This window comes from Odontesthes bonariensis, chromosome 4 (genome assembly GCF_027942865.1).
Source record: "Odontesthes bonariensis isolate fOdoBon6 chromosome 4, fOdoBon6.hap1, whole genome shotgun sequence".
In the NCBI taxonomy this organism is placed as follows: Eukaryota; Metazoa; Chordata; class Actinopteri; order Atheriniformes; family Atherinopsidae; genus Odontesthes; species Odontesthes bonariensis.
In genome coordinates, this window is record NC_134509.1 from 1,699,337 (window position 1) to 1,717,954 (window position 18,618).

Genomic DNA, 18,618 nt, shown 5'->3' on the forward strand with positions numbered 1-18,618 from the left:
AACAGTAAGAATGGATATTTAATGTTGGACAAACAGGACATCAGCAGGTCGACTCATGTTTCTGTAAAACCACTGATACGTTCACTAACTCAACTATATCATCATTCACACATGAATTCAGGACGCTGCTTTTACACAATGTCTTTTTCCCAGAAAACATCCTGGTGGAACCTGGACTGCTTGTGTGGAGTCCCGTCAGGTCAGTAGGTCCTTCAGTGTGGCCCAGGATGGATTTGTGTTCACACTGTTCTGAGAATGTGGACACAAGTGTCACAGAGCACCTCTGAATGTGGTCTGAGGCATCGGATCTGAATGCGTTCACACCTGTATTTAGTGCTGTCCACCTGTGATCGGATCAGCCGGGACTCCTGTCAGCAGCAGGTGTGAACAGCCTCTGTGTTCATTAAAGCCACATCGTGCAGTTTGTGGTTTCACCACCAGAGGGCGACAGCAAACATGCATTAAAGGGGAAGTTCGGTTTTTTTAAACCTGGACCTTTTTTCTGGCATCAAATACGTTCATCTACTCACCGATAACAGTTTGGTGAAAGTCGGCATCCTTCGGAGGAATGAATGAATGAACGCTACAATTCATTGGTCTTAAAGTATTGGTGAAATAAAGACAGATTAGGCCTTATTTATAGGCTGTATTGTCTCTGCCCTGTTCTCTCCTGTTATATGGATATACGCGGATCTCAGTGATCTAAATAGCATCCTGTTATTGGTGAATAGATGAATGTATTTTATGCCAGAAATAAGGTCCAGATTTAAAAAAAAAAAACGAACTTCCCCTTTAACATTACATCGTAAAAAGAATGTATTTCAGCCCCAAACGTGATGTTTTCTAACCCTAACCCAGAGATTTTTCCTGAACTTGTTTTGTTTCTTGAAAGAAATGCTTGAAAATTCATTTCTGTCTGCTGTTGAAATGTTAAGTAGTCATTCTTTTTGCTGCAGCTTTTTTTTAGTTTTAAATTCACAGAGAATAATAAATACTAAATGAATGAAGAATAAAATCAGATGAAATATGAACAAGTTGGACCTTCATGTAGAAACACGTCCGCATCCAGTTTAAACATTTCTCAGCCTTTGTTTTCCACCTGTTTGTGGGAGTCTCCATCCTCTGTGATGTTAAATAACTCAGTGTGCATAAATACATCATTCTTAGATTAAACCTTCTTATCAGCAGGAATCTTGTGTCGGCCTCCTAAATGTACAGTTAATCCTATGTATTCCACATACAACAGAAAATAAATCCTCCCATAGAAAATAATGAATTCCCTCCCATAAACGTATTGTCATGCAACTCCAAAACATATTTGTGGTTTGGTTCCACGTGCTTACACAATCTCCAACCTGCCTTTTGGTTCAGTAGAAATAAATGTGTATTTTTTTAATAAATGTGCCTCTCTCCATGCAGGAGTTGAGTTGTGGATGGTTGTTGCTCAGGCCTCGCCTTCGCCTCGCCCAGCTGATATTGCACCCAACCTTGAATATCCTTCCTTCGATTGGTGAGCCAATGTGAGGGTGTTCTCCTGTTTCTTAGGCGCTTGCCGGCGAACCCAGGCCTGGCTCCGTGGGGTTGCCCCAGTTTCCCTTTTCCAGGTGAGGTGACTCTCTTACACATGTGCTGACGTCCAGTGTTCGAATTATCCACCGGGCTTCGGGGGCTCAATTGATGACGTCAACCCCCCCCCCCCCCCAAAAAAAATATCATGATAATATCATGATATGCAAACACAACAATACGTTATCATTTGCAAACTCCCTGCTAGAGCCTCATATGAATCAAGTGACCACGTTCGCGGGAAGATCACATCAAAGCACTCGTCTCCGTAAACTCCGTGTTGCCAGATTGGGCTGTTTTGGATGACCGTCTGCGGGTAAAAATGGGCATTGGGCGAGTTTTTCTGTATCTGTATATGGCTCTATGGCCATAGAAATAAATAGAATTCAGTTTAGACTGGTTTAGTTTAGATTTAGTGCCTCCAGGCGGGGTTTGAGCATGTTTGGAAATCATCTGGCAACCCTGCAAAATCCGCGCTGCTCAGGTGAATTCAGCTCAAATCTGCACGCAGCACTGTCAAGTTCAACCACCTAGCCAAAGTTTGTCTCACATACGTTGCTGCAGCAGGACGTTGCTAACTTTCCAGTTAGCAACAAGCACAGCAGCAGAACCAACACATGCAGAATAATACATAAATATTAAACCTAGCAACGACCCAACTTCAAACAGCTGTATGGCTTACCAAAAGCCCACTAGCAAACTAGCAACTAGCCTACATTATGTAGTGCCCATGAGACGCAATCAAGAAATGTCAATCAGCAAAGTGAACCCAATGACGCATACAGAATCAAGCTGTAAATTATCAGACTACAACTGCCAAATTCAACATAGCTTGTAATGTCCGCTGTAAACAGTGTGCGCTTTTCTTGAGATTGAAGTGCTATCAGACAGCCCCGTGGTGCTAGTAGTCATGGTATACTGCTAGCTGCTACATGAAATGGCTTCAAACAGTCAAAATTATGATTAATCCTATATTTGTCACGGCGGACATATGGTAAGGAATCCCATTTTTCCTACCTCTTTGTGGGCATGCTAGCCTTTTTGCCTCCTTGCTAGACACAGCTATCCTTGCTTCTTGCTTGGTGGAGTCACACTATCCATTTGCCTTCTTCTAACTTAGTTAAATGATATTATTCCAATTGTGCTTTAAACACATGATAAGCCTTGTACTTTATTTTCTGACATCAAGTATGTTGGTTGGTGTATTCTGGATTAGAGCAGTCCGCCTCTGTCTTTGAACTGAGACTACTTGTGCATGTTGACTCGATGGAATTCCTCTGATGTAGTCCTCATGGGAGAAAGGGAAGGCCGGTCACCTGTCTTGAGTGTTTGTAAGTTCAGTGCTTTAAAGTTGAAATAATATTAGTCTGATTTGTTAGTTTAATTTAACAAATCACGGGAAACCTCCACCTTGACAGCTTAATTCCACGCGCTCGCATCTCAAACATCATTTTAACGGGCATCAACACCCTGCATCTCAGTGCTGCCGATGTTTTGGACTATGCACGAGCTGCCTGCGAACATATGATACGAAACGCCCGCTGGTGGTACAGTCCATTGAAGGGGTGTTCCAAAACGCATTTTATTTGGTTATTCATAGTACACCTTGAAAAATACTAAGTAACAAGACATTTTCAACACCTGATTTTAATAATAGATCAATTTTTTCAGTACCCCCCAAAAGTGTAATTTAGTCCCATTTGGGGGGTATCAAGTCTCAATCGGGGGGGTGTCAGACCCCCCCAGTATCCCCCCAGTATCCCCCGTAATTCGAACACTGCTGACGTCTTTGAATTGCTCTTAGTCTGAGCCCTTTCCAGAGACCAGTTTGCCATGGGAGACTATCAGGGACTAAGACCTGGACAACACAGCTTGTAGGGTTATGTGGATACACAAACCCTTCCACGACATTAAGGTAACGATTCTACGGAGGGGATGCATTTTGGGATACATTTCCTACACTGTAATGGAATGCAATGTGAAGCACCTTAAAACTCTCGGTAGCTCAGGTGTAAAATAATAATTGTTAAAGTATAATGAAGTTACATAAAGCAATAACACAATTTATCAAATGAATCTGAAAAGATGGTGTTTATTCACTGAAAAGTATGAACATCTGTAGCGCATCAGGTATCAAATCAAAATCAAATCAAATTTATTTGTATAGCACATTTCATGTACAAACAGTTCAAAGTGCTTCACATAAAATAAAAGCATTGCAGCAGGGAGTGCAAGAAGCATTAAAAATACATAAAATAATATAAAGAGAAACAAATAAAATCATTTAAATTAATTTAAAATCAGCCAACAGTCTAGATAAGTTAAAAGATATTTCATGCATAGACACATGAGAAAAGAAATGTTTTTAACCTGGATTTAAAAATGTCCACATTTGGGGAAAGTTTAATCTCCAGTGGCAGTTTGTTCCACTTGTTTGCAGCATAACAGCTAGGTAGAATAATAGTGAACAGTATTTTACTTTCATCCATGTTTTCCTGGTTGAAAACTATCAACTGTCCTGGGGTCCGTTTCACAAAGCAGGTTCAAATCTTAATGCGCTCATACGGCGAGTTTCAACACGTTTTTAGAAATAAGTGCAACACAAAAGTGTAAGTTTAAATGTAGTCCTTTGCAATCACAATAATATTACAGGGAAACTGCTTGAATAGTAGCCCATTCATTTATGTAATTTAGGTGCAATCCCGCGGGGGAGAAACGCACTCTGCATCAGTTTAAGATGAAATATAAAAACATTGTTCAAACAGGTGAGACCTCGGCATGGAGGTACCTCATTTAGATCATGTTTTACACTGTAAGGTAAATATTAAGTGGCTATTTAACTGTTCAGTTGTTTTATCCCCAACATAATGCTGTTTTCACACACATAAATGTCTTCTCATCTATATCATGTTCTGTTAAATAATTAAGCCTATTTAAACTAACACAGACTTCTACTGAGCCAACAGAAAGAAGGCAGATGCCCGTAAAACGGGTGGTGCCCAGCACCGCCACCTCTAACGGGAGGGCAGTGGCCGAGGGAATCCCTGGAGGGAGTCCACCCCCAAGAGACAAGTGCCTTTATGAAATATAATAGGCCTATATATATCTTTTTTAAGCCTATTCATACAAATATTTATTTGTCTTTTATGTCTTTTTTTATTTTGTCCCAACAAACTTTGATGGTGCCGCTCAAAAAGATAATTGTCTGGAAATGCTAAAACATCTATGATAACCATCTCTAGACGAATATTTAATTCTCTGCGCAGTAATGCTGCACCTTCATCCACGGGATCGTTGTCTAAAGGACATGTTGGTGGAAAAAGTCGCCTCCTGCTGTGCCTGATGGACTTATAGAAGTAGAAGAACTCGCTCTGCTGACTGAATGAATGAGGAAATCAAACGGTGTGTGTGGCTGAAAGAGGGCGGAGACAGAGAGAAACTCCAGGTTCATTCAGTAAAACCTGGTCCCGACCAGGTTAGGTTCAGAGAGTCTGTTACTACGGTAACTGACCGAGCGCTTAAGTTACCTCTCTTTGTGAAACAGGCTAGAGTTACCCCTCTTTCTGTGGGTTGAGTTACCTCCCTTTGTGAAACGGAAAACTCAGAGTTTCCCTCATTTCAGGGTTAATAAACTCAGAGTTTTCACTAAACCTGTTTCGTGAAACGGACATCTGGTGTGGACCGACGTTATGTATCAGTACATGCAATCTGCAGTCCATCTGCAGACCATTTTAGGGTAATAGAGATTGTCCATAAAAAAAAAGAACTGTACAGAAAGCTCCGGTAAAACAATGTGAGAGATGTGTGCGGCTTTAAGGAGAAAGAGGGTAAAACTGATGGAAGCCTAGAGCAAATGAAACTAGAAAATTTCTAAAAAAATTTAGAAGGGGCCTGCCAAAGTGTGCGTTTCGCTCAACCAATCACGGCTGTTGTTTAATGTGCTTCATTGTTTATTATGAAAAGCAGAGCAATGAGACCTCCAGAAGCTCTTCGTCATCATCAGCTCGTCTTCATCACATTCACAAGCAGCTCTGTGTCTCTGTGGGGTTACATTGAGCTGTCTGCTTCAGCCATTTTGATTGTAGGAAATTTTCTCTTCACAACCTGTAGTTTCAAACAGCCCAAAAACAGCTGGCCTACTGATTAATTGTGCTGTTGAAACTTCAAAGGACTGGCTGGGCCACTAATAGTCTTGTTTCTATGGTAATTCATCTCCCTCAATTAACTGACAGTTAACCCTCTACACCCCATAGCGGCCGTTGCCGGCCGTTCTTTATTCTCCCATAGCGGCCGCCGCCGGCCGGCATGAAAATACACGTCTTACTACGGGAAAATGATGTTGCTGAACTGTAACTACACACTTCACTAGTTCACAACAGCTTAATGAACAGATTGTTGTATTAAAATATATATGTTTGTATTCAATTATTTCGAGATATTGTCATGTTTTTGAGGGATTTCTCTTGGCCGCAGTTGAGACTGATATGAGAGCGGAGGTTCTGCGTTTGGGCGCAGCTTCACTAGCCGGCTAATTGTGCTATCTACTGTAGTTATGTTTGATATTGGTTCGCAGTGTGCCAAGTATTACTTTGTAGCTACCAGCTTTGTTCATTATTACTCGATTACCTCAGCCACTCAATTCAAGAAAATCAAGATCAAGAAAATGACAGCTCCGAAAAGACCGCGGATGTTTACCTGGCAATTTGCACCGGTTCGCAATTGTCCGACTCGGATTTCAGTGACACTAACGTAAGTTGTAAATGTTATTTAGATAGATATACAACCTAAATTTGAGACGTAGTGGCCAACCTTGTCACCTACAGCCGTTTTGATTCGCCACGCTAACTCCAGCTGATTTATCGTTAGTTATTTGCGAGCTTGCCGGTCAGTGTCCTTCAACAGAGCATACTACAGACTACACCTTAACTAAGAGATAATAAAGCAAAGATGATGATGATCATTACCTTATCTGTTGGTTACCATTGAAGATCCCAAAATAGTAGTAATAGTTGAAGTAATTTCCAAATCCAAGTCCTTCCTTATTGTAGCGATGTAATCCAGTGACAGTGCTAGCAAGAGCAACTCGAAACGCTGATCTCCGGAGAGGAAATGTCTAACGAAACTGTAGATTTTTTTTAAAGTCTAACTCCTTGTTTGCTACTGGTAATCTAACTACCTGCCGGGTATAAATAGCCTACACATGTTTCCCGGTTTATGTAAGGCGCCTATCAACAAACATTTCAAGTGATGTCGTGCCTGATTATAATGCGAGAATTTCAAACCGGACCTGTCCCCATCATTCGTCCACCAAGTGATAGCCCCAGCATTTAGGTTGCCAGAGTTAGACTATGATCAACTCGATCTTATAAATGTAATTATGCAAACGTATTTGCAATACTTAATACATTTTGTGGAAAATTGTTTGTGGTAGTCTTGTCATGGTACTGTAGTGAAGTTCTGAAGTGGGCCCAAACTTTTTTTCTCTGAGGAAGGTTACCAAATAGCTGCCCCTATTTCTCTGCATCATAGCCTATCGTCTATAATAATAATAACAATAATAACTTAGTTTTATATAGCGCTTTTCAAGATACCCAAGGTCGCTTTACATTACATGTAGGCATGTGTGTAAATGTGTGTGTGTAAATGTGTGTGTGTGTGTGTGTGTATGGGGGTGAGGGGGGAAATTACACTGAATTTCAATTAAAACAAATTTCATTACATTCACTTTACTCTCATTTTATTATTACTGAGGTCGTTCAGAATCACCTGAGATGTTGATATGTTATGCAAAATAATACTTAAATATGCCTACAGTACTATAACTATCAATTTCAAGTTAAAAAGAAGAGTGAATATTTGTTCAGTCTCAAAATATCCTTTTTGATACAGTTCAATGGTCGTCTATGGAATACATGAATGAATAATTCCTAATGGATCACATATAATTTGAAAGAGCCATTTCCAATCTTTAAATAGAAAGAAACTTACAATGAACACTTGTCATTAGTTTTCAAGTTATTCTTGGTTATTTGAAATGTTTCTCAAATTGCCCATTTCTTTCGGAATTCTCAGGAATCTGGAGCATTGTTGTAAAATTCTGTTGGGGTCTAGAGGGTTAAGCTGCCCCAGCTGCTGCTACACTAATTATATGAGACTCAGGCTTCTCAGAGCCAAAAAACCTCTACGAACAGATGCTTCCCATTTGGAAACCGTAAGAGCTATGGAAAAAATTCTCGCAGAATGAGCGAGGGACGCCTTTGGACCTCAATATTCCCGCGCTTCAGATCTGTAGCACATTCACAGTGAAAGCACGGATGAGAGAAAGGAGGACTGCAGGAGCTGCTGAGATTCTGAGAATTGGATGAATTAAAATGGGGATTTGAGGTCTTTGAGCCCCGACATCACTTTGCTCTGAGGGGCTCTGAGAGCAAACGGTCAGCCCTAGATGAAATATGAAAACATTTTATGAATCCCAACATGCGTGCCTATATTATGACAGTACATAATGGCATTGTAGCGATATTTGTAGGCGTGAGGGCGATTCGAAAATGAATCTGAGGTCAGAACTCTTGCTCTTCCCACACTAATGAAATGGCAGTTGTGCTCTAAAAATTCAAATTTGGCAGATTTTGGCCAAAACTTTGGGTCACTTGGAGGCATGCTGTGGGAAATCCGTAGCAGTTATCGACATGGCGTCTTCATTTCTGAACACAGCACGGACGTATCTACAAACTGACATTTGAATGGAGTTTCTAGGTTAATGCATGATGACACAGTAACTGCTCAAAATATTGGGTTTTTTATGATTTTTCCAGGTCATCCCCCTGTTTATTCCTAGGGGGGCTTTGGGTGGCTGTTTTTTGCTTATTACGTTGCCATGGTAACTCCAATCTTCAATAAAAGTAATAGCCCGCGAAAACTCATCAAGCCGGTCGTTTTGATATTTATATTGTTGGGATGTGCGGGGTGGACGGAAGAATAAATATAGCCTATAAATATACCTATAAATAAAGAGACACGTTTTCAATGTTAAATCCCATAGACTTTTGCCAACGGAATAGTAATAGGTGCCTTGCCATGCATTTGCATGGAGGCCCCAATTAGCCTACTGCTATTCTTAAATGAATAAGCATTTGCTACTAAGCTATAGGCTAATGTGTTTGCATGGGTATATCAAAACATAAAATTAATTAAAACAAAAAAAGGTACTTTTTGTTGACCTTTTAGTGCCTGCTTGTGTGTGTTCAGAGTGCACAACATTTATGTATTGCCTGGCTAATGTGGCTATATAATAAAAATAAAATTCCTTTTGTCTGTTGATACAGATACAAAACCTGCTACTTCTCAGCAGAAGTAAAGGATGAAGTGAAAAGGGTGCTTCTGAACATGCTGGACACAGTGGACACCAGTGCCAGCAAGCCCACACCTGATCAGCCTTCTGAGGAACCTGCAGCCAAAAGTCATCTGCTTTGGGTGCACGCTGAGATACTGAAGGACAGTGCTAGCAATGAGGAAGAGCGACTGCTGGGCAGCCCTTCATCTGTGCAGTTACATCGTTACCTGTCCGAGTTGCCCATCAAGAGATCTGAAGATGAAACTGTAAATGATGTACTGAAATACTGGCACGAAAACAAAACATATTACCCTGCACTTGCCCCGCTTGCCCAAGCCTACCTCTCTGCCCCATGTACAAGCGTCGATAGCGAGCGCTTGTTTAGCTTGGCTAGTAATGTCATAGATGAGAAAAGAAACAGGCTTTCTGGTAAGAAGCCAGAGATGCTTCTGTTTGTGAAGAAAAACCTACCATTGATGGTTAAGTGATTGCATTGGGAGTGGGACGGAGTACTTTGTTCACAACCTAAAGCTACCTGTTTGTATTAATTTTTTTTATCCCATATTATGATGCACTTTTTTATTTAGAGATGTCAAGAGAGGTCAAAGCCCTGAAATGTGGTGCAATTTACTTTGAGAACCAGTTTTCATTTCCAAGTACATATAGTGCACTTTATCTTTTGTTTGTATTAATATTTTAGTTTAAACCTATATTACAGTATATGCTGCACTTTTTATTTTGAAATATTAAAAGAGTTGGTGCAATTTAGTTTGAGCACCAGCTTTAGTTTTCAAGTACAAAGATTTCATTGCACTTTGTTTTTTTAGATGGACTTAAAGTTTTCTTTTGTCTTATAACTGCTGCTTGTGTTGAGGTGTTGTTGAAAACCTCAATTGGGGGTACGAGTACCCCTAGGGGTAGTCAATACATTGTACTAGACAACTTCTGGGATGTTTTTGAATGTTGTTGTTTGAATGCAAGTTAGTTATTGACCTGTAAACTGGACTGAATGTTATAGTCAGTGTTGAAAATAAATCTGCTCAGGAGGCACTGTTGAAACTCTCACTCTATTTCTTATTTGTGACGTTTTATTCTTGAAAAGGGGGGTTATGATAGCATATAGCCTACCACTAGTTGTGGTTTTAATTGCAGTTATTTAAGCAAAATGTTGTCTGGGAGAAGGGTACTTGTATTAAATTTGGGAAAGGGTACTCAAGCCAAACAAATATAGTGTCTATTTTATGATTATAATTATTTCTTACATAGTAAATCGGTATCGTAAAAAACGGTTTTGGCAGGTCAGACCTCCTTAAAAAACGGAAATCGGTATCGGCCAAGAATTTTGCAATCGGTGCATCTCTAGGAAACACTTTGCTGTTTTTAACCAGGAAAAACACAAACTGAGCAAATGGAACATTCATTAAGTGACTCTAATATTGATATACTTGGAATATCTGAAAGTTGGTTGACACATTCATCCTCATCTACAGCAGCTACCAGCATTCCAGGACATAATGTATTTAGAAAGGCTAGAGAAGCAGGGCGAGGTGGGGGAGTATTAATCAGAGAGAAGTTTCAACGTGAACTAATAAGGTGGCCTAAAGACGCTAACGCTGAGTGTATTGGTCTAAATGCATCACTCTGCTCTGCAATGTCTTTTACTGCGATTTGTGTGGATCCACCTCAGCAAAGGATGTGTTTTATGATCATCTTCAGACAATCTTAAATCACTGCAACTCGAAAAAGGAAATCATCCTACTCACTGATTTTAATATCAACCGGGACATCAAGTCAGGAAAAAAATTAAACAGCTGATGGATGAGTACAATTTGACACAAATTGGGGTGGCACGATATGCTTTGGTCACGATTCGATTGTATCACGATTCTTGATAATTGCGATTCGATATAATCAGTAGGTGTGGGAATTTTTTTTTTTTTTCTTTGTTCCAAAGGCATCTGGTGCAACTGGTGATCTCTGGGTAAGGGTTAGGGTTAAAGAAAGAAAGAAAAAATTCCTATCAGCTGTTTTTGGATGTCTGTCTCATCTTTCAGGTTTCCAAAGGATTAGCCCCTCCACTATTACAGGATTTCATAAAGACAGAATCCTCTAGAGTAAACACCAGAGCACTAGAGGAGACTGATGTGCAATGATGCAGGACTAAGTTTGGCCAAATGGTGGAGTCCATCAGTGGTTGAAAACAGCCAGAGCTGCTCTCATGGCTCACCTCTCCGTCTTTTCCCTTTTGTGTGCGGACTCTTAACTTTGATGTGAATCTTTCAAAATATTTTCTGTTTGTTTGTTCTTTAGTTTTTTGTCATTGTCAAGTGTGGTGTAGAAGGGGAGGACACGGATGCGGACTTTCAAAAGATAAATTAGATTTATTTAACCAAAACAAAGTATCAACATAAAACGCGGCAGAGCCGGAGAAAAACGAAGCTATAAACAAAACAAAAGAACAAGGACATGGCATGGAATAAATACTTAGCTTGGACGAAAACGTGGCGTGGAAACGTGGCGTGGAAACTAACATCAACAGTAACAGTGACATCAACAAAGATCCGGCAAAACTGAAAGGGGAGGCAGGAAACTAAATAGGGAGTGAGAGTGATTGGGGAGTGAGTGCAGCTGAGGGAAAAAACACAGGTGAAGTGAGTGAACTAATGACCTGAGTGAGGGAAGTGAAGGGAAAACTAAACATGGACTGAAAAGAAACATAACCTAAACATGAAAACTAAAAACATGAGTCTCTGGGCGTGACAGTCATGGTGTATTGTCTGTATGTTTTTATGATACCTGCCTGAGGACAACGGATGAAATTTAGCAACTGTGCTAACTCCGGCATATTTACATTGATACTTTGCTGATATGTTGATTAATGTGCAGAGTCCTAACCAAATAAATAAGAAATAAAATAAAAACGTCCTCCACACTGACCTGTGGCCCGGTGCACCCAGAGGATTAGCCGGCTCTGTTCCTGGTGGAGGGGTTCTGCTCCTGGTTCTGCTCCTGGTTCTGCTCCTCTCTGGAAGACAAGTTTAGGTGCAATCTGTTGGTTTCCTTAGCTGGGAAATTGTTTTTGAATTGGCTCTATATGAATAAATTGTATTATTTTATAAATAATTATGATTACAATGAATTGAATTCCAATTGGCTTGAACTGGACTTTATTATTTAAGTGCCTTGAGATACATTTGTTGTATTTGGCGCTATATAAATAAAAATGAAATGAATTGAAAATTGAATTAACACGATCAACTTAAATCATTTTACTACATTAAGACAATGGGCCTCATGCAAAAACATTTTCGTATTTTTATTCTTAATTTCTCTCACTTTTTTCGTAAGAAGGTCTCGTAAGAACACGCCACGTCAGATTCAACAAACGCTCTTATCTTCGGAAAAAGTGTGTAAACGACCAGCGTAAATGATGACTCCAACGTGTGCGTATATACTTGCACGTGCACGAGAATAGTAAATTTGCATACTCCACGCCCAAAATGATACCATATGAGGCTGTGCTTCCTCTGTCCTCTGCCAGGAAGTGTTGAGTGTTGAGTCATGAAAACGGCATCAAGGAACAGAAAGAACAACTTTACGGGCTCTGAGATTAAAGTTCTGCTTTCAGATATCCAAAAAGGAAAATCTGTCATTTCTAGCAGTGTCAGCAGTAGTTCGTAATGTCACCGAAATAAAAAATAAATGGTTTGATATGAAAATGGCTTAAAAAAAAAACGTCTCGCCATGGGCAAGCGCTTGATGACTGCAACTAAAGCCGTGCAATCAGTTGTTGCCTCATCATGATGGCACTTTGATGGGGCGGTTAATGAGGGGGGTCTTCTGGCACCACACCTTCTGGTCTGCCTGGGCTGGTGGGAGACCCTTGTTCATGGCAATATTGTGCAAATCTGGCATGCCTTCTCTGGGCTATAGAGCAGTTTGCCCCCAGCTGTATGGAGACACACCCACCAGCTCAGTGCGCTCCACGTCAGTGCGGGGGCTTTGATGCGTATATGTGTGCATTGCTCCGAATATGATTTGCAGTCCAGCCAAGGCATGAAAGTCTCTCTTAATTTGTACTAGTTGGACAGCGGTGTATGGGAATTTGATACACCGTGGGTGATAAACTGATGAGAGTTTTGACCAAGGGAGCGCACGGCTCACAGAGGACACCCCCGATCTGTCTCCCATCTCCCTCTGAAAGGTTCAGTGGCCAAAAATCCAAGGGTGGTGAGGGCCTGGGCGTGTGGTGGAATTGAGTTTGATCGGCGTCTTTCTCTCTGGAGTTGTGGCTCTAGCAAGCTGCATATTCTAAATCGCGATGTCAGCCATTCGTTTGTCTCGACACGTTCTCTTCAAGAGCCTGACGCGCTAAGGCATCCGAAAGTAGAAAATCAGCCGCTGGTTACGCTTCCCATTAACCTTGTTATATACAGATTCAGATTAACCTTCGATTAGTGCACAATTTAAGTCAAACAGAATAATTGCAGCATCATTATGGGGTATAATGTATATATTTATTTACGTTTGCTTCAAAGTAATTAAATATACAATCCATTCGTCAAGCAAACTTGATTGGAACAACAGCGGACTATTTTAGGAAACTCCTACGACAGGTCTGGATCACTCGTGAATTCTGTTCGTACCTGAAAGGAAACGTAAAATACGAAAAGATTGGTGAATGCGCAAATTCTCTTAAATCACTCGTACGGACGATTTAAGAACAAATCTGTGCGTACGAACGTTTCTTGCATGAGGCCCATTGATCCTGTTTGAGGAAAGGGTCCCAATATCATCCCAAAGACTGAGGTTCAGATTCTCTCCGTTTCTAAACCTGTTCTCATTTCCAGAACCTTTTTATCATCTGCTCAGTCCTTGTTGATTCATGGATAAAAGAAAATATTGGATATGTAAAGGAAACTGAATAATGAAGCTTTCATGAGACACTTCTGAAGAGGACAGTCAGACTGTCTTTTAATGGGCTTCTGAGTGTAAATCTGAGAAATCAGACACTGATACTGAGGAGAACTGTATTTCTACTGCTCCTGTGATACTTTCCTGGATCACAGACAAGTCTTTATAATAATGCTATGACTCCTCTTCACACAACTTAAACTCTTAATGTAATTAAAGTATTTATCAGAGGTGGGAGAAAGTCCCTATGTTGCAAGTCCAAGTAGAGTCCCAAGTCTTTGCTTTCAAGTCTCGAGTAGAGTCTCAAGTCTTTGTTCTCAAGTCCAAGTCAAGTCCAAGTCCTAGGATTTTTGTTTTCGAGTCCCAACCAAATCCTATGATTTTTGTTTCGAGTCCCAACCAAGTCCTAGGTTTTTGTTTCGAGTCCCAACCAAGTCCTAACAAATCGATTATAATTAATGATACGGATCATGAGCACGCCTCAATTAAGTTGTTTATATTTTATTGTTAATGTTCTGCCACTTATTAATTTGTTTATTTTTATCAATATTGTGTTTAGATGCTTCGTCAATATAAGCATTGCCTTCTTGTGCCAATAAAGCTATTTGAAATTAACAGCATGGAACGTTTTCCTCATGGCCTTTAATATGTTGGTCACCTGCGTCTTGCTGCGTGGGAAACCACGCTCTCCCATCTTTCTCGCCAGCCCTTCCAGCAGAGCTCCATCTTTCACCGTCCCCGACATGTGGCGGAAATTAACGTCCTCTGCTCGGAGGCTGAGGAGCTCGCGGACCTCCTTGTCTCCCCAGTTGGCCATCTTCAAAAATGTCTCGAACTTGATGTAGGCTAAAACAGAGTGAAACTTGTCCTCACCTGTCGCTGTTGTTCTGAATCAGCTTTCCATTCTGTCTTTTAAACTCCTCACGCCACGCCCACGTCCGACCCGCATCAATTGCTTTCACACCAAACTTGGTTCGGCAAAAAGACTAGGGTCCGACGCGGGTCGAAAGGCGAGTCGAAAGGCGAGTCGAGTTGACGCGGCAGCCCGGGTCGGCAGTGTGAACGCAACAGCGGACACGCTAAATTCGCGGGTTATTCCTCAGTGTGAAAGGGGCTATCAATATGAATTGGCCTTAATGGCCTCTGCCGTAAAATTATAGGCAGAAGTGGGCGTGGCCAATTAAAAAAATCTTCAAATCTATTCAGGGAACATGGTTATGTATAAAGCTTTTGAATTTGCAGCATACGGTAATTCACCAAATGCAGAGGGAATTTTAAACGCCATTTTGCGTCGAACGTGTGCTAGCAACCAAAAATATCATTTTGGATCCGGCCGCACGACTTGCCAAAGTTTGGTGAGTTTTTGAGCACGGGAAAGGGGCGAAATTGGGGCACGAAAAGAGTAAAGAATAATAATAATAAAAAATAGGGTCTTTGTCGGACGAGCCCTTATAAAAACGTTTGCTTACTGTAAGAGGTCGGATGGTTCCTTTGGTTCAGGGTGTTTGGTTTGGAAATGATTTATTACAAGGCGCGTTTTCACTATAAACCATAATAACCATAATAACATTTTTCACCATGTTACTTACATTTCTTTGTGTCCCATCTCCAAATGCCGATTGAAGTTCGACGTAGTTTTGGTGCCATCCGTGATTTTCACGCCACATACGCTGCATATGGCTTTCCGCCCTTTGCTGTCCTGTTCGTATTGCTTGAACCCAAACGCAATTATCGCTGGAATAGACATGGTCCATGCTCTCGTAGCCTCTGGTCTGTTAGCTGTGCGTAAGGTAACATGACGTGGCGGGCGGCGTGGCGGGAGGCGTGAAGTTCAGGCTGCGTTCAGGTGTCACTGACGGCTGGGATTTCTGGCTGGTTGCTACAGTATTGATGCAAAACTTTAAAAAAATATTTTAATATTTGTGCTTGCTGCATGTGACTTGACTCGAGTCCAGAGGGTTAAGTCAAAGTAGAGTCTCAAGTCTTTGTTCTCAAGTCCAAGTCTTTTTTTGATTTGGTCAAGCAAGTCTCAAGTCATCAAAATCGGGACTCGAGTCCAAGTCAAGTCTCAAGTCTCGAGTCCAAGTCCCCACCTCTGGTATTTATATTGAGCATAATTTAGTCCCATTTTAAAATCTAATCATGAAATATGGCATATTGTCTACGTTAAACACATCAAATCACATGTTTTGGCTGCACACTTCTCAGTGTGTCAGCAGGTTTTAACAAGTGCAATTTTAGACTTTTTTAGACCTTTTTTAAAGCCAAAAACCCAGATTGCGGTCAATTAACATTTATTGTCAATGAAACAAACGTATATACATCCATTAATTTCATTATTTTACATGCTTCTAAGCTGGGCAATTCCGTGGGAATTTCGTGCCGTGTTTGCCGACTCCTGGTGTTTGCTGGATTTCGTGTGAGACTCCAGTGCCTTGATGCCCAGGGTCCCGAGTTTAAGCGTTCTTTTGCAGAACGTGCAATATGCCTCACTATCGTCAGCGGGGACACGTTTTAGCCAGTCTGCAAACTCTTCCCTTGAGAGCCAATTCTCGTTGAATTTACACTTCCCCATCTCCTGCCATTCGGAGCCTACTTCATAACGATTCCCGCCTTCCTTGCACACAGAATCAAAATGCTTGCTGCTGCATCCTGTGACGGCAGTACATTTCCGTTTCACATCTGTAGTTTTATTATTGTACGTTCCACTAACAGCAACGCGTCATGTAAAACTACACGGACCATAACTGCCACCATAACAGAAAAAAAACGGCGTGGAAAAGGACGTCAAAAAAAAAAAAAAAACATTAATCCTTTGTCGATATTTTGCATTGAAACGTAGGTTTTAAATTACTCAAACTCAATTTTAGACTTACAGTGCAAAATATCTCTATATTTTAGACCTTTTTAGGCCTTAAATTGAAAATGTGTAATTTAAGACTATTTTAGACTTTTTAAGACCCCGCGGACACCCTGACTTCTATCAAAAAGCCAAATGATACTCAGATAAGTCTGGAAAGAACCATTCTACTTTCGACATTGATCATCAAACTTTTTAAATCACAAAAGATTTCAGCAAAACTACAGAAAGAAGTTAAGAAAACTGCAGCTTTAGTGGAAAATGTGACAGGATGGTCAAAAACTGCCCCAAAAGATTAGAAAAGAGGAAAAAAAGGGCCCAGAAGTATATTTCACACACAGCTAAAAGGATAAAGCTCCATTGTATTTGGCGATTAACGGTTAACGATCGTTAACATTAGAATTAGCATTAGCGGGACGTGCTAACTATGAATAGCAGCCAGGTTATTTGAACTTTTTACTCTCTGCTGCATGTTCTGACTGCCCGTGTCCAGAAGCAGGAATCAAACCAATGACACAGAGCACTTTGAAGACATTTCTGCTAACGTCTGACCGCTAAATTCATTATTTTTCTGGACTCACCTGCTTGTAGCTTTCTGTTGCTATGTTCATAGAATGGCTAGAAGTCTCGTCCGCGTTGCAGGGCAATGGAGTCGAACGTCCGCAGATGGCCGCCATCTTACCACAGGCAGCTCTCTCCTAGCGATAGCCGCACCTGTTACGGTGTTTGCTGCTCGGAAGCAGGGGAGTGCTCGGTCTGCTCTTCGGTCTGCACCGTTTTACATTGGACGCATTGATATCAAGGGAGGCAAAAATAGTGCCAAGCTAAGTGAGGTCTGACTTTTTCATGCAAAACGATTTTGTGATGCACATGTATTACTCTTTTGAACGCATATTTTTTTGAGAAGCAAAACGCTTTATTTTTCAAGCCCCAGCCAAATAGCCGGACTAGCTTCGTGGACCCCAAAACTCAGCTGGAACTCTGCTCACAGGACGCAGCAGGGGGTAAGAAGATGTACATAAATGATATTGCTAATATGGGATGTTACACAGCTTCATGTCAAAAGAGGCGAACTATCCCTTTAAGGTTTTGAAAAGGCTGATCAACACAATATTGGTCAGGTTTTGCCACACTTGTTATTCAGGATATTCAGGATGTGGACCTCGAGTTTGGGCTGCTTACTAAGTTTGTTTTTAATAAGCCAAATGAGTGTTGCTGGTTCATTCCGTTATTTTAAAGGCCATTCCCCCGACAGCTTACAGTTTATGTAGTAAAACAGTGTTTAAAATAGTTATATTTATTTAATACATATATTATCTTTATTTTTTTTTAAAGTTTGTGAAACCAGTTATCATCTGATTAATACACTGAACCCTTGTTGCACTGTGTTTTTCATCCACTGTAAAAGGAAGTTCACCCACGGTCAACATGGGACTGAATCTTTGTCATAATGACTTGATGCGATTTTCTTACTAATTAACTTCATTGTTTGTTATGAATTAGAATTATATTGATAACATGGGATTGGATTAGACTGTCATTCATTTGTTTAACTTCCCTGTAAAGTTTCCAGAGAAAGTAGCACATTTACAGGGGAAAAGTGAACAAAGACGAAACAAAGATTGCTGGCATCAGACTGAGGGTTGTGGTGAAGTTCATAGATTAGAGTCTGATTAGATTATTTAACAACGTAGACGTGGATGGAAACTTAAACCTACAAACTCTTCTCTCATCTGCTTTAGCCAGACTATTCCTACGTCTATTTGAGGATGGATGGTTGAGTTTACGGGGTGTACTCGAATGCACCGTGAAGTCGCCTTCACAACCTACATGTTCGGCCGTAAAAACCATAGATATGTATAGAATGGCTGGATGTCTCGTCCGCGTTGCTGGTCAACGGAGTCGAACGTCCGCAGATGGCCGCCATCTTACCTCAGGCAGCTCT